The sequence below is a fragment of the Pipistrellus kuhlii genome, unplaced genomic scaffold (assembly GCF_014108245.1).
Source record: "Pipistrellus kuhlii isolate mPipKuh1 unplaced genomic scaffold, mPipKuh1.p scaffold_m20_p_14, whole genome shotgun sequence".
In the NCBI taxonomy this organism is placed as follows: domain Eukaryota; kingdom Metazoa; phylum Chordata; class Mammalia; order Chiroptera; family Vespertilionidae; genus Pipistrellus; species Pipistrellus kuhlii.
The window spans coordinates 18,173,701-18,191,757 of NW_023425449.1; the positions used below are offsets into that span (position 1 = coordinate 18,173,701).

Below are 18,057 nucleotides of genomic sequence, written 5' to 3' on the forward strand. Positions count from 1 at the left end.
AAGGCTACTTAAAAGTGGGTAATTAGTATTGATTGTTCCATTCTTGCTATCAAGCAATGATTCCATTAAGCGTCCCACTGAAACAAAAGTCAGGCTGTGTTTGTAGGCGCAAATACTAACAGGCAGGAAATGGAATTCTTTTGCTGAAAAGAAAAAAAAAAGCACAGCCTGCCTTGCAGCTCGGCCCTCCTGTCTCTAGGAAGCAAAGCCCTTAATGATAAAATATGCACGGTAGATAAGGAGTGGAAAAAAGTCTCCCTGCAACCCCAATTTTCTTATACATTTGAAATGAAGAGCAGTGGAAGTCAACATTTCAGGGATTCATAAAAATGTAGGCCATTTATTTAACTCGAGTCCATACTGTAGATGAGTGGTGTCTCTGCCAAGAAAATACAATGGTTATAATTGTACTCTGATACATTTCAAATGGAAAGCTTTCTGCAGACATAATTTTGGCTTCGAGACTGGAACACTTTCTTGGCATTGAAAGGGCATTTGATTCATCGGGTGTTTCACAATGTATCACTAAAAAGACCTGGTGAGCAGCCAGTTCCCTATAGGGTAATTTTTCCATCCAGATGCAAGTGCTATCAGAGGCCCTCGTCAGCTAAACTAATTATGATCTTGCAATTGCTGATGCCTGCTCACTCTACCATTCGACATCCTCCATTAATCATCAATACAAGGAAAATGAATGAAACGTAAAGGAAGGAGGGCCAGTGAGCTTGCGCAGCTATAAAAATCTGAAATGAGAGCAATAATTTAACAAGATTGGGGAATGTTTTTAAGTGCGCACCAAGCCAGGCTAACAATTGCCCTTTTCAACCAAGAACGCGATTTCATTAGTGTAGCAGGTTGTGCTACTTCGGGTCATGTCATAAAAGCTAGATTTTTCACCAAGATAATCTCTGTCTCCCCTTCCTCTCCCTCCTCGAGTGGGGACCAGGAATGCATTGCAAGTTTCTAAATCTCAGTAAGAGCCACAGCAAACACTAGGTGTCAGGCCACCAGCCCCAGTAGTGACCTTCTATAAAAGCGCTGCTTCCTAGAAAAAAAAAATTTTTTTTTTCAATGAACTATTAGAGGTTGTATTTATTAAACACTCTGGGGCCCCCTTTATCTGAAGTAACTTTGGGAGCCTAGTTAGGTTATCATTGTGAAATTTCCCTGGGGCCATGTCGTTGTTTTTTTTTTTTTTTTCCTTTTCCCTAGATCTAAATACTAACATGTTTGGCAAATAAACACCAAGTTGATTCACATAAAAGCGAAGAAAATGTCCATTTGGAAACTAACCCACATCGATGGCAGAGGCTCAAATGTGAATGTGTAACCAGCCATTCACTCCAGCCTGCTTTTCTCTCCTTCTGCCCTGGGTGCTTGACACAGCTTGCCAAAGTGGGTGTAATCCTGGTTCCAGAGAGCGTTTCAGTCCTTGCCCAATTTTGTGCTTAATTCTCTTGCAGAGAAAATGCCCTTCATTAGTTACAGAGAAAATCCTGAAATTATAGCTCTGGCTTCCACAGGCATAGGTTGCTGTAAGCAGCACTTATGCTCCAATAAAGGCTGGTATGTTTTAGGTAAACCGTATATCTTAATGTAAATACTCCAGGGGAACGATGGATTCATTTGCTCAGTGTCAGTGTGGCCGGGAGGTTGATCATCAGATTTAAGGAGTCAGACTACTTGTAGTAAAGGCGTGCTTCTGCATTCTGCTGGGTGAACTTTGGGCAAGTTACTTAATCTCTCAATGCTTAAGTCTCCCACCTCCTTTTAAAGTATGAACTGCTGAGAATATTGAATATTAACGTGGGCTAATGGATGCGATTAAAGCAGTGCCAGGGACGTAGTAAATGCACAGCAAGTTAGCTATTTCTCAAGAGGATTCAACTATTTCTTTTGTGAGGAAAAAAAAAAATACATATTTTGTTAGATTCAGGAGATAAAGCTAAACTACTTATTAGACATTTTATATATATGCCTAATGCCTAGAGTTGGATATTATCAAGTGTATTTCATTTGTGTCAATCTTATCAAGTCTGAGAATGGAAAGTTGAGTCAAAGTGAGATATCTAGGTGTTCACACCTAGGATGCGAGAGCAGCGTGCTTGTGTGGGGGTAACGAGTGGGAGGGAGGTGAGAAATGTTTCACCCATTAAATTCCTGCCCATCGAAAGAAATGTATCACCTTGGTAGGCACGGCAAGCAGCAGAGAAGCGGGGAGAAGTGATGAATGCCCTCCGCTGTGACCACAGGGTCACAGAACGGTGCCACACCTCTCCGAACGGCAGCAGAGATGAGAGCCCTGACTAGGTCGCACGGTGCATAGTGTAAGCTGGCTCACACAGGAAGGCAGTTCTTTCGAAGTTACCAACATCCTTAGCCCAGTCGAGGGCAGAGAAGCAGTCGGTTGGCAAAGGAAGGCAGAACAGAAGTTTCCCTGCCCTGCTAAAAACCAAGCCTGACCTTGTTACAGCACGAAGACCTTATTTCATTCATAGACTATCATGCATGACAGAGCTTTAAAATACTTCTCATTCTCCTGTGTTTGTAAAGGACAGAAATCATGTCTCCCAACAGTCATCAAATACTCTAAACAGTTAGTACCTAGGACAGTGCTCTGTCTCATGCAGTGAAACACCAAGGAAGTGGGAGATGATCTCTCCAGGTGCTATGTCTATCATTACTAGATACTCCTATTTTGTAAGGGGGGGGGGGGGAGCGGTTTGAAAAAAGTAATATCCCCTTTAAATGGATCCCCTTCGTATGGCTAAATTTATGTCCAGGAGGGCAGAGATGGCTAATGATGTAGAAAAAAAAAAAAATGAAGATCGCTTTTCCAATCCTACATCCCACACTTATTTTTGAGAAACAGGTGAAGCGGGTATTCTCTAGGTCCCGAGGATACCAGGTCAGGTATAAAAAAGTTCCAACTCTCCTTTGTAAACACATTGCTGACGGCTCTATAGGCGCAGGTTTAAATACTGCCACACGTGCTTGTCCTTTTCCTACAAGCTGGTCACTAATAGTCTATAAAGCCATGACCTTGTGGCGGAGGGCGGTGAGTCACATCGTATGGATAGAAACACTTTGGGAGAGGACATGGCAGGACTCAGTAGCTGAGGCACAGCAGAAGGAACGTGCCCTTGTCCAGATCCAAAGCAACACAGATTCCCAGCGTCCCCTGCCTCTGGCCTTCTCTAAGGTACCAGGTGGGAGTGAGGGAAGGTCGGCTGAAAACCCAAATCTATATGCAAGTCCTCTCCATTGAAGATTTCTACGTAGGAAAATTCCAGAATCAACAATTGGAGAGACTTTTTTAATTTGAAGTTTTAATAGTGTGTCTACTAACTGTTAGGTCAAGTTTCTGTTGTCCCCATGTTATTTCTGTTGGCTGGTGAATTTCCTGAGTGGAAAGGAAGGACGGTGATAGGAGCAGTCGTAGGAGCAGAAATTGTAAGGGATTTGGAAGCCAGTCCAGGGTTTGGCCTAGCAAGCGCTTTTCAGGGATCACTACTGAGAATTCTTTGGATCTACTTGTTTCCCTTCTACATTTCAGATGTTATCAGGACTGCAATGCTGTGAAGTGCACCATGAAGTATAATGACTAAATAACTATCTTAAAAAATTTAGTCCTTAGGTGCACAGGTACCCACTGTAAGGTCTCACTATTGTTAGTGTGTTTTTTTTTTTTTTTGTTCTTTTTTTTCTTTTCTTTTTTCTCAAAGCTTCTGACTCAAGTTTTCTATTCAAGATCTCAAATTACTCATTTATGTGTCACTCTGGGTTGAACCTTGGCACATGTGCTGGTAAAGCCAGGCATGACTTCAGAAAAAAAAAAAAAAAGTAAAAAAATTATTAAAAATTAGGTTTCGCTATTTTTATTGCCTATTTTGCTATTTGAAGATCAGTCAGAAACAAACATTTTAAGGTTTTCAAATTTCATTAAACAAAAAACTGATTTATTTTATGAATAAACAGTGAATTTGGTTTATTCATTCAAGTGGCTTAGCATTTAGAGCCGTGAATGTTCATCCCCAAAATATTAAACATCTCCACCGGTGAAGGAATTTTACAGAAATGATCCTTTAAAGTAATTTTCTATGAGTAGGATCCTTACTGAAACCATGTAATCACATAATAAGCCTTGATAGGCAAATTATTTACTCACATTTCTATGGTTTTATATCTTAGCCGTTTAAAATGGTATCAGCTTGAAATCTGATACTTATGCTGTGAATCTGGATGTACATTGAATACTTTAACTCCTTAGATAACTTCTGTGTTTATTTGATTGCATCAAGAATCCTTTGTGAACTTCATTTTATAGAAACACACATGGCCATGATAGAACCTTCAGGAATAATTCTGCAGTAATAAAATAGCAGCAGTAATTGTAATTCAGTTCAGTTCTGGGAATAGTTATTGGATGTCCATCGTGTGCCTGGCATGTGCTAGAAGGTGGGGTTACAGTGATGAACGCAACAGACAAGCTCTGTTCTCAGTTTCTAGTACAGCCAGCTAAAAACACACTAGATGTGAAGTTAATAAGATATAAACTAAGATTGTTCGCTAAGATTGACAGTTTAATTCATGTAAATTATTTGGAAACTTTTCTGAATTCACCAAAGTATTTCCCATGAATAAATCTCATTTAAAGGATGAATGTTTTATCTAAGAATCAAAAGGCTCACTCCCTGTGCTCTTTTATAAATATGGGAATAAGTGGATTATTTTAGAAACAAGGTGACACTTGATTTGTACCGTCAGTATTAATGTCCTGTCAATAATAATGCTTTGTTAACTAACTAAGAGTTGATATAAATAATGTGTTAATTACTGTCATGTATATAGTAACCATTCAATAACTGTTGGTTAAATGATGAATATTATTGTAGTCATGATCACTATTATTCAACACTAAAAAACAGAAAAGGCTATATCCAACTCCCAGTTCTCCCAATATACAGTTAATCAGCTACTGACTACATATCAGTAGACCCTAATGACTACAAAGAAAGTAGCATTAAGAACATTTAAAAATAAATGGTGGCTTGAAATGAACTTTAAATTAATATAATTTTATCAGAAGCACAGACTGGCCAATATTTTAGCAAGATTTGGGGGAAGAACTGTCAGCAGGAAACAATCATTTCCAATATCTTGGCTGGCTTTTGTCCTACATAAAATTATGAAGAATCCATTGAGATGGGCAAGTCTCTGCCTGCCTTGAAACAGCCCTCTTTGCCCTCAGATTTCTTGCCAGACAACTAAAGAGACTCTGCAAGGTTCAGCCAAACACCGATCTTATAATCATCTATCTCAGCGTTTGGAAACAAAACCTGTTTATCTTGATTATTAATTTCACTTCCTCAACATCAACAATGATAATGGAGACCAGTGTAAACAAAACTGACATCCCTCGCTGGGAGCAATGGAACAACTTCTGTTTCAGGACATGAGGCAATGCACCCTCCAGTAATCATACCTTGTAACCAGGTACCAGTGTGCCTAAGACTTATTCCACTGACGCATCAGCACACAAGCGCTGCCCAATATATCAGGAAATGCTAACTTGCAAAACACATTATTAGCCCCACTTCTTCTAAGATGTAATTGGTGACTCTTGGAGTGGGACACCAGACAAATCAAGATTTTGCAGTTATCCTTCACTTCACGTTATTCATATGGATTCTTCAAATCTGCAGAACTTAGAAATTTATCACAAAGATAAAGAACCCACTACAGGTCTAAAGGGTCACATCTCTGCTCTTTTGATTTATCCCCATTTATTTGGTAACAAGCAAACCAAATATACAATGTCATATAAAAATTCCATAGCAGACAAGACTAGAAAAAAAAAAATCTTTGGAGTTCTAATCCACGCTGTTTCTGAAATAATGTTCTGCCTTTATAGCAATACCTATGTGGACAGCTAAAAATATGGCTCAAAATTTATGTCTGCACTGTCTCCCCCCCCCCCCCCCCCATTACACGTGAAAGTCATTATTGTCAAAAGAACTATTCGAAGTCTCTTACTGAATCCATTTCTGCCACCATGGATCCATTTTCACCTTCAGCTATAACAATGGTTGGAAAGTTGCTCTACAGGGACTTTCTTTTATGCCAGTGCCAAAACCTGACACTAAAAAGGAAAATAAAAAGCCTTCTGGAAGCATAGTTAAACAATTTTAGTACCTCTTAAGTAAACTTCAGCATGGGAATACAAGATTTGATTCTGTTCTAATAAATTTATTGCACATTTTATTTAAACAATGTATTTAGAAAACATTTATTATGGGAATTCTTCTCATAAGAAATAAACATCTTGGTAATAAAATAGATTTGTTCTAGAAAAAATCCTAAAGTCCAAAGGGCTTAGCTTCTAAACACTTCATTAAAAATAACTGTATTTGTCTTTTTAATTAAGGGTTGCCTTTATAATAGATAAGAATTACTTCTTACTTGGTATTTTCTGTTTCTTTGAAAATAAACATCATTATTTTCATATAAGCTAAATGCGGTACCATCTCACACCTGTCAGAATGACCAACATCAACAAATCAACAAACGACAAGTGTTGGCGAGGTTGCGGAGAAAAAGGAACCCTCGTGCACTGCTGGTGGGAATGCAGACTGGTGCAACCACTGTGGAGAACAGTGTGGAGTTTCCTCAGAAAACTGAAAATGGAACTCCCATTTGACCCAGTAATCCCACTCCTAGGAATATATCCCAAGAAACCAGAAACACCAATCAGAAAGGATATATGCACCCCTATGTTCATAGCAGCACAATCTACACTAGCCAGAATCTGGAAACAGCCTAGGTGCCCGTCAGCAGATGATTGGACCCAAAAACTATGGTACATCTACACAATGGAATACTATGCTGCAATAAAAAAGAAGGAATTATCATTTGCAGCAACCTGGATAGAACTAGAGAACATCATGCTGAGTGAAATAAGCCAGTCAATGAAAGAAATACCATATGACCTCACTCATTTATGGATATTAAAGAACATTATAAACTGATGAATCAAAAGTCAGATATAAAGACAGTAAAGCAACAAGTAGACTGTCAAATTACAGCGGGGAGGGTAGGGAGATCTGGGGGAGATAAGAGATCAACTGAAGGACTTATATACATGCATATAAGTACAACCAATGGACACAAAACTCTGGGGAGGGAGGGTATATATGGGGGGGGCAATGTTAAAATATGTACTCAGATAATAATTTAATAAAAAAAAAGAATAAAAAGAATGTCCTTCACAAAATGTATCCAAAAACTTTGCATGGCTCTGAGTGCCCCTTGATCCCACAGTTAAGAACCCCTTACATATATGATCCTACTTTAGATTCAAAGTGAATTATTAGATATTACTGTCCCACATATGTTGATGATGTGAAACACTGAGAATGATTCTTTGACTTACCTAGTATCAAAAAGATATCCTAGACTCTAAGTCTAGGCAAAAACACAGGACTGTATTCTAAACACCATTTATAAATCAATGGTGTGGTATAATTTTAATGTTTGACTACTTTTTGTTTCTTTTTAATAATCACCAGCATACATCTAATACTTATTGAGTAGTTATTATGTGGAGGAAAATATACTATAGGCTTAGTTTCATTATCTGACATCTTCAAAATGATCCTAAGAGACAGGTATTAGCATTATCATTATTATTATCATCATTATCAGTTCCACTTTACAGATGAGAAACCTGAGACCTAGAAACATTTTTCAATTGCTAACCAGTATGGCTAAGATACAAAACCCTGGCCCCTCTCTGGCAGTTCTTAACCACGTTTCAGGCTCTCTTACTCAAGATGCAATTGGGGAATTTTAACCAAAAATATGTCACCATAACATGGCTTTGAAGGACCCTTGTTTCCTCAAGCCACCCAACAACAGCTGATCAAAATGATGCAAGTTTTGAGGTACCAGAGAGAAATGACTCATCCTTGACCAGATATGGCAACGATCTGTTCTGAGGTTGACTGATACAGCCATAGCTGGAGGAACACAGCATTTGGCTGATGGAGAGGTAGCGGTAGGGAAGGGAGTGGGTGCAGGACACATGTTTTGATCCATCCGTCTCAAGAAAGAAAAAAGGTATGTGAACTAACCCTCTGCTGAAAAGCAGAAATTAGTGATGCCATTGGCTTAGCCCCTACTAATGCCGGTTGCAGGGGAGGGTAGCTGCAAGCTAGGGCCTCTGGCTTTTGAATTCGCCTTGGCCAGACACAGGGCAGGAAAAGGGGCACAGGGGTTTTGACAGGTTCTGTAAGCACATTGGTTCAGGTAACAACATACTAAGTTTACGTTACATATTTGTATGTCCCCTGACAGAGACCTCTTGCAGTGTGTGTGATGTCAGTTTTATTCAAGGCAACATATCGCCAATCTCAAAGATAAGGCATTTTACCCAAATCCTCAGATTGGGATATTGTGAATATATTTTCCCTAAAACGCCCCCCCCCCATTATTATATATAAAAAGATATGTTACTCATCTACTTAGGCTGTTGACTTGGGAATTATATCTCATATCAAAAATGTCCATCTCCTTATATAACAGCAAAGACCAAAATATTCTTTGCTCTAAACACTTTTTACAAGTGGAGAGAATACAGTACAGATTGGATGGGAAGGCACAGCATGTAGTCTGCTCAGCAGAAAAATGGTGATTGCAGCCCCCCCCCCCCTCTTTAAACAACAATAAAAAACCATATGGAAATAGAGGGTTAACTATACTGAAGTTCAAAAGACTGAAAATCATGTTAAGAGACTGCAAAGGTATCAACAAGTGACCCCGATACCGAAGACACAGTCCACATTGAACACTTGCCAAGACTATATCGGGAACATACTTCCCATTGCATATCACCTTCTGTGACTGTACAGGGGGTGGGGGAACCCTGAGGGAAATGAACTTGAATTTCATTTCATTTTTTGTCTATAAAAAAATTCTCTTACAATGCTATCTCCTTTTTTTTTTTAATTCAACTTTGTATTTCCCTTAGGACACATAAAACTGCAGGTATTTAAATACACCTTTCCAATAGTTAAAATCAAGTGCCTAGTAGTTATGTCATTGTTTAAATGGAAGAAGTGTCTTTCAATAAGAACTCAGCGTGTGCTGTAAGGGAAAAGCCAAACACGGGCAGATTAATTTCATTACAGAGGTACTGTGAAGACAGGAAAAATCTCAGCTGATCTGCAAAGTTTTAATAACGTGATTTCAAAGAGACAGCTTGGACTTATGAATTTCCTGAACGATGATGATGTAATTTTGTAATAACCGAGATCTTTCACGGGAACACGGCTCCTTCACTAGCTCCCACAGTCCATTACACAGGAAAGCACTGTGCCCGGCCGTCCCCCTGTTGCCCTGCCCCCTTTCCAAGCGCTCACGTACTCGACTTCCTTTTCCATTACCAACTTGTCTGCAAGACCATCTGTACAAACGAACGCATACCTTGTGCGGCCAGTGTCTGCCTCTGCACATCCATTAGCGGGACTGGCTGCAGCTGCTTGAGAAGAAAGCCATGATTGTCTTTCCTTCTCTATATGCACACATGCCCCTCCAGTGCCGCCATATCAGCAAGGCAATACATCGTCTGGGCCGGGAACTGCACTTAATAACCTTGCTCCAGCCCGGTGCTCTGTGTGATCTGGAGTTTGTTAATCACACGGTATCACATACCAGTGCGACCTCACCACATCAAGCACTCCTGGGACAACCCCTCAGTACTCCCCACCAGAAGGAACAGTTGGAATCATTCTGTTCCTTGATAATTTGTGCACTGAACAGCAACAGCAACAAAAGTCAGGAAACCATCCCTGAGGCCTGGCAGGCAGCAAGCACATCCTGAGATACAAAACTCCTGGCGAGTGGGATTTTACTTCAAGAGAAGGGCTTTGAAAACATAATGCAGCGACTAACTTTCCTCACGTTCATTTCCCCCTGCCTCGTGGTTATGTTGTCTGGAGTCTGGACCAAGATGACTAACCTGTTCACAATTTCTGCAGAAGATGCAAACAGACTAAAACAAGAAGTTACAACAAATTAATTGATTTGCCTAAAAGGAATAACATTTCTCCCTATTGTGAAGTAATATGAATTTAAAAAGCAAAACACCATCAATTACCAAGCTGTCAAAATATAAACATCTTTTAAAAAGGTTCAAAGAGAAGCAAATTTAAAACACACGAAAGAAAAAAAAAGAAAAAGATCTCTCTAAAACGATTTCGTTATTCTCCTATGCTATTCCACATTTACAAATTTCCCCAAATACAGGGTATCCCCCAAAATGTACCAACTGCAACAGCTGACAGCTCAATTTGAAAATGAAATGTATTTTAATAAACACTGCCTTTATAGTTATTCAAAGTGAGCACTAGTACATACTTTTTTGGGGGGAACATCATGAATATCAAAGCTATTCTTTACAAAAAGTACTTTCTTGTCAGCGTGCAAGCTTAGCTTTGGAACATTAGAATGCCAGTTCTGCTTTAGCTTTTCACTTACCCCTGAATCACCCCTTAGCTCTGGTTTCTCAACATTTAGGTATGGGGTGGGGGAGAGAGGGCTGGATTACAATTGCTTACACATGCAAGTCACTCCAGGAGAATCAGAGGCTTCTGAAGGAAGGACCACTTTAAAAATAAACCTTTGTATTATCAGTACATTGCATATAGAAGGCAACTAATGACAAGTTAACTGAACTGACTGCAATCCTAAGAGAGGATTCTGCTAATTTCAACAAAAAAGACATTCTGTTAAAATATGTGGTGTGTGTGTACACATACATACTATGACTGAAGGATTATACTTTAAGTGCAGCTTTATTCATAAAATATAAATGACAGTCATTATCACAGAAAAAAGGACTCAGATTGGAAACAGCTTCACTTTTCTGAGATGGAGAAGAAATTTAATTCTGTACCACATTTAGACTCTATTATATGACACGAGAAAAAAGGAAAAAGCTTTGTTTGCTTGAGTTTCTGAGCAATTTGCAGAACTAGCGGAAGTGGCATATGTTGTGTACTTGTGTATGTCTGTATATGTATACCTACACGAATGAATCCATTGATATATTTCACCATTAATATGTTAATGAAAATAAAAGCAACTAGGAAAGTCTCACTAAGGCAATATTATATTTTATAAGTTGGGAGTGTGTGCTAAAATACCAACAATGTTGTTAAAGGGAAAAATTCCATGAGTTTCCTGGATCACCGAGTATAACTATAGTCTACAAGTACAAAAGACTGAAAAGAAATGAAGCAATAAGAGAACCTAGAAGAGTATCCTATGTGGCAGCCTGATAATTATTGCCTTTAATTGGGTGGAAAATAAGACATAGACACCTTGTGATTCATTTTTACTACTATGTTAGAATTCTTTCACTTTACATACATATCAATTAAATGTAAATGTAATTATATACAGGCAACTTTTGAATGCCAAGTTTGATGTGGATCAAGCATTTGATGCGGTTAAATGCTTAATTTCAGAAGATACTGAGTATCAATAGATATTAGATTTTAGAAGATATTGAATAATTGAATAAGCATTCGATATATATTATTCAACATCTACAGCTACATATTTATGCATATATGCACACAACTTATGCAAAATACCCCATATTTATATTCACTATACATGAAAATTAGTGACCCTAAAACACTCACATATGTGATTGTCTTAAAGAACATTAAATCATCTATGCGTATAAAACTATAAATATTGCTCTCCTATCACCTCTCTCTTGACTTCTCTCTCCTTTCTTTTCTATGTTCCAAAATACCTTTAAGTATGTCATTACCTAAATCAGTTTGGCAGCAAATTATTCACATTCATAAGATTCATGAGTTTATGTAAGAAAAATAATTCTCATCTCAAAAGCTAAGCAAAAAAACTGGGGACTTAATCAGTGACCATTAGATTTTTTCCAACATAAAGGAATGCTTTGAAGGCCAACTTCCCTTATACTTACTACTCATTCTAGGTGTGGGTACTTTTCTTCCTTTCATATGGTGTGATCACATAGCTTATATCCCTTACCATAGCATGACAAAGGATATTTAATTAGTAGATTACAAAAAACTTAGAAAGCTTTGCATAAGAATTAATTTTCAATGTTGTCTATAATTTATATCCATAAGCAATCAGTTGTAGTTTGACTACCTACCTAAATATATATAAATACAATACATTCACATGCATGCAAATGTACATTTGAAAATATGTGCATATACATACCATCTCCTTTTAAAAAAGAAAAAGGCTTCAAGGTCCTCCAGTTTATAATTTAAAAAAATTCAAGAGATAATAATCTTGTATTTTACATGTCTGCTTTTAAGAAATAGAAAGTTACACTTCCCCATGTTAAAGGGTTATATCTAACTAGAAGATAAAATATCTCTGATGAAAAGGTAGATGTAAAAAGTGTAATGACGTAATAGATGGATCAAACTTAAGAAACCAGCAGGTTGCATTTCATGAAGAATAAATAATTTAGGTATGATTATAAAAACACATTTTCAGATATTACATGCCCTCAAAATTTGTGTACACTGAAGGAAAAGGTAAGTGGCTAGATCTGGCATGCCATCCTTTTTCTAGCTATTTTATCACAATTGTTTTCTCATTAACTACACACATACACACATTTCTTCCCTTTGGCAAAATAAAAAATGGAAATAGCTATCTTCCTTTAAATTCATCCCAAATAAAGGCAATAATTCAAAAATAAACAGAATGGACTGATTGGTACCAGACTAAAATTCAAAGAAATTCACATTTCAAAAAAATATATATATAAAAAAAGTTTAAGTGTGCCCTAAACATAAAAGTCCTAACTTTAAAAAAAAAAGAAAGAAAATCGCCATTAGCAGAGATTTAGTTAATTAGTCCATCTAATTTGGGCCTTTTATGTTGTAGGTTTACAAATTTCAGAAAATGACCAAATTATTCCACTTACATCATTAAGTTGACCCCTTCCAGGATTTGACCCTCCTAATAGATTTATTTTATAAGATATGACATCTTGAACAGCTGTGCTATTCTTCCTTGAACTTGACTTTTTTTTTTTTTTTAAGTATGAAAATAGACTGATTTTACTAAGCGTGGGTTTTCTTTGGTAACAGTGGGGGATGGGAGGGATCAGACATGAAAAAATAATGGGAGTTCCTATCTGAGGGAGTCATTTTGCCATGCAGAGAACACTGGGGTATTACAAACATTTGTGACCGGTTAAAGACACGATGTACAAAGAATCTGGAAATATCACCATGCCCTGAGTTCATTAATCTAAGGAGGTATGAATACTGAAAATGGAGAAGCAATTCCTTTGAATGTTCTGATCAAATCCCCACCCCTGAGTGGATGCCACTGTATGCTCACTGCAGACGGCGGTGTGTTTAAAGTCTGGTTACCCAGCTTCCCTCTAGGTTTTTACTTCTTAAAACTAAATATAAATCAGGATTAAGTTAGACAATTTCAGGGAAGTGTTTTTCTAAATTTCTTCCAGGGGGGTGGGGGGAGAGATTTTTCATCTATGCTAAAAATACCTCTAAATCTATTATATTTAATGTAGCAACTAAATAAGTATTAGATTTAACTGAACTACTGGTCTTACTCAGAGTTATCTTCATGATAAAAAGCAACATGAAATTTAGATGAAGCAGGAAAAGGGAATCTCAAATGTTTAACAGTCGTTCCTTCTACCCCTCCTCAATTCTGAATCAAGTTTAAGCTTGTAGAGAGAGGTAGGCCAAATGTTTTTCTACGTTGGCTCTACATGGCATCTTGATTTAAAATTCAAGAAAGCACTTCAGACAAATAATGAATTGCAGCACAGTATTAAAGGCCTACTAGGAAAGCGCTTCCTAATTTCAATTACACCGTAGATACATTAATTATCTGTTTATCTGATAGCTGCTTCTAATAGGTCGGCCATTGTCTAACACATCCCAAGCGCACTGTTCTTTTTTACAAGAGGTAAAGGCATTTGAGGGGGGAAAAAAATCAGACAGCTCTTCCCAGTGTCTCAGGGATAATTGTTACCTTTCTCCTTTTCAACTCTGAAAGAAGACAGTGTCTATTTTGCTCAAGGCAGTTGTTTAAGGCTCCTGATGTCAGAATCTTTTCAACTTGCGTAGATTTAGGATTACTTAACAATGATTCTTGTATAAGTCTAAACATTCCATTGCGGTTAATAATTAAGTACATATAATGTCCATATACAACCTGGTAGTTAACCCAGGAGCTATTCATTCCCACTCATCTTTGTCTGTGTACACACACACAGATATGTTTTACATAGACAATTCTAAATAGTTTATTTTAATCTAAAACTTTAGACAGATCTATGATGGGGGAATATAATATTGGTATCCTGAGGTATGATAATATTATAAAGTATTTGATCTATTATAATTCTGAAAGTCATATCTCAAAACAAATTCTGAAAACAATATTCACTTACAAAAGAGGGGCTTGTGGAAGCTGACCCATTCTTTTACTTTATTTTACTATGCAATATGCTATTACAATAAAACCCTTGATTATTAGCAGAGAGGTTTTGCTGTAATAGTCTATCAAAATCATTTACATTAAACTATTGGAACACAGATAATATCTTCATATTTAGTTTTAAAAAATTGCCTTAATCACTTAAGATCCATAGAATTTAAAGGATTATTTTGGAACACAGATAATATCTTCATATTTAGTTTTAAAAAATTGCCTTAATCACTTAAGATCCATAGAATTTAAAGGATTATTTTGAAAATATATTTTGCAGGTCATAGTTTAAATGATTAGACATGCATCTTTATTAGATGAATATGTAATTTTTAACTTGGCAACATTGATATAATTTTCCATTAGAAATCTATTAATATTCTTTTTTTTTTTTTTTTTTTTTGGTCTGAGCCATGAACATTGGTTTCCTTTAGTGTACTTCTAAGTTGATTTAGATTTTCCCTAGCAACCAATGCACACTGTGTTCTCCACCCCTTCCTTTCTCTGGATGTTTATTACCTGGTGAAATCTTCTTGGCTTGCAGATGTAGCAGACAGGAAAAGAAGAAAACTTACAACCTGAATGCCTGATATTTAATCAATAAAGGAAGGACTTTCTCCTGTGGAATTCGTGTTTGATAAACTTGGCCTCTTTTCCTCTGTTTGGATCTGAAATGAAAACTCTGCTTCCCACAAACTCAAAAAGCTCAAGATACCACAGCACACTGAAGAGCACAACAACATGCTCTTGTTCACTTATTTGAGTACAGATTAGTAATGGTATTGAGAATAATAGATGAATAATCAGTTTGTACTGTACAAAGATGTCTAAACTCACACATCCACTTCCAAAGTTTCTCAGAGTTAGATATTCATAATAGTCACGATACTGGTTTTCTCAGTGACAGAAGATCTACATTTCTGAAGAGCCCATCTCATTTCTGGGGGGGGGGGGGGGGGAGGCATAACTTGTTCAGTCTGCAGCTGATTAATAAGGTGGCAGAACCACCTTGCTGGTACCCAAAGGTGATGTGAAAACAGGTAACCAAGCAGGATTGTATGGGCACTGACCAAGCAGAAGCAGAACCAGAGCTGGCCAAAGTGCAGGAATTGAATTCAAGAGACCTTCCCCTTCCCCATGGCCAGATGCTGCCCTTCACTGCGAACAGCGCGGTTCCAGGGAGGGCTCACTGTGGCTCCGGGCCACCTGGGCATCAACGCCCCGGGGAATTCAGGGCTCTGAATGGCTTGCTCCCAGTAGCGTCACTCACAGTAAAAATCGGATGTAACTAGCAAATCACTGAGGTGATCTCATGGCTCAAAAACTGGTGATCATTATTCCGAAGACTTACAACAATGTTCTCTGCAAAGTCAGCAGAACCTGAGTCAATTGGCAGCTTCCTCAGGTGGTGGTTTTGAAAGTCTACATTCACTTGGTATAAGTTCTGGTCTGTTTATTTATAAACGTCTTATTACTTTAAATTATCACCTCATGGAAGAAAAGCCCAGTGCCTCTGAAGCGTTTATAATTTTGAAGGGAGGTAAGGTAAATATACATGAAGCAATGAAGAACAACACAAGAAAGTAGACACGTCTCAATCCTGAGATTTTATGATTCTTATCCTTCTAAATTCTACAACAAACCTCTCTCTCCCTCTCCCTCTCCCTCTCCTCTCCCTCTCTCTCCTTCCCTCTTTCCCTCCCTCCCTCTCTCTCTCTTACACACATACACACACACAGCTAAGAAGCCCATGCAAATAGGTGGTGGGACTTGAATAAGATTTTAATCTCTACTCATCATTATGTCTTGGATCCTTTGTTGCTTGAGGCAGAAAATACAGCCCAAACTAGATTCATATGAAGATAAATCTTCTGACTCATGCAACTGAAAAACCAGGAAAAAACTCTGACTTTAGTCATAGCTTAATTAGAATTCAAATGATATCATGAGAGCACAGTTTCTCTCCCTTTTTGTCTGTGTTCCCTCTGTGCTGTCCACATCTTACTCACATAGACCTCCTCTTTGGATGACAAAATGGCGGTTGCAATCTAGAGCCATATACTTGAGGGGGGAATACACTTAACCCTGATAGCTCAACCCAAAGCCCTCATACAGGGCCTTGTTGGCCAAGCTTGGGTCATGTCCCTGTCCCGTTATGCCCAGTGAAATAGAGGATGGAAAGCGGGATTGGCTTAGTAGATCCATAGCAATGTCTCTAATGTGAATTACAAATTACCTGGAGATCTTTTCAAAATGCTTATTTTTATCTAGGAAGTCTGATTTGGGATCTGCGATTCCATATTTTGAATAAACTCCCAGTGTAAGGAACAAGGATCTAAGCTACACACTGGAGCCCTGAGTCTGGGGCAAAATCAGCATCACCTGAATTACAATAGATGAAATAAAAGCGAGGGAGGTGAGGATTCTCAAGAGAAGAGTAAGGACTGTTATCGGAAGTAAGGTATTAAAAACGAGATAAAAATAAAAATTGACACATTTCTTCTCTAAGCATACAAACCTCTGCATGTGATCTATCCAGAAGAAAAGCCTTTCAGTAAGTAGAGCATCACATCTGAGCCGTCCATCTAGCATCTGCTTCGGTTTGAGTATCCTTGAAAGAGTTCACCATTATCTACACTTCTCATGTAACTGTTCTGACAAAATCGATCCGTGACATTTTCCTTTTTCTACAAAAGTCACACTATGAGGAAGTGTAATAGTCACTACACTGCTGAAGAGTCTGTTTAGAAGAACTTGGCAAAACCTTACTGGCACAAAACAACAACCACAACAAGGATACCTCCATGGCAGGTGCCATCGTCAACTCTTTCAGATGCAACCAATGCCATTTCCTTAGCTCACAGTGAAGATACAGGATCTGTCCAGAAGGTTCACAATCAAAGCCCTGTGCCCAGCTCACGTGAGAACGCTCCTGAAAGTTTTATCTGTACTTGTAAGACCAACAGGGCTTTTCAGTAGTTATAATGACCACAAAGGTCACATCAGGTTTCTTTTCGGAATGCATATATTATATTTACTATCCTGTAAATATCAAAAAGTATTAATGGGACAATAACCATACCCACCGGCACATATGTCAGAAAAGTAAATGTGACAAAAATGTATCATACTTATGTTCTAGAGAAGCTGAATAACTACATGAACCAAAGAAAAAGATCTTCTTTCATAGGAGGAATCTAAATGGATTGGTAATATTCTAGCTCCATGGCTAGCCCAAGCTCATATTTAGGTTCTAAATATTGGATAGTACACATTTCAACTTTTAGTCTCTTCATATTCTTCAGGAGTCAGTATACACTCTTTTGTTTGAATGGGTGTGGCTCTTTGTCTGGGTTGTGAGTGTGAGTCAGAGAGGACATGAGATTACTTTTTATATTTTAAGCCAAAGAAAGCTATGGATTCCATTTCCCCCTATAAACTGAAAGCATACTAATATTTAGCAAGTCAATTTTATGTACTTCATGAGGGTTATTAAGGCAAAATTACTAAAAT

At 37.9% G+C, this 18,057-nt stretch overlaps 1 protein-coding gene across 3 annotated transcripts in view; it reads right to left on the reverse strand.

The window, feature by feature from the left end:
* TRPS1 (transcriptional repressor GATA binding 1) overlaps positions 1–18,057 on the reverse strand; it is a 229,276-nt gene that overhangs the window by 10,495 nt on the left and 200,724 nt on the right. The window lies entirely within an intron of this gene.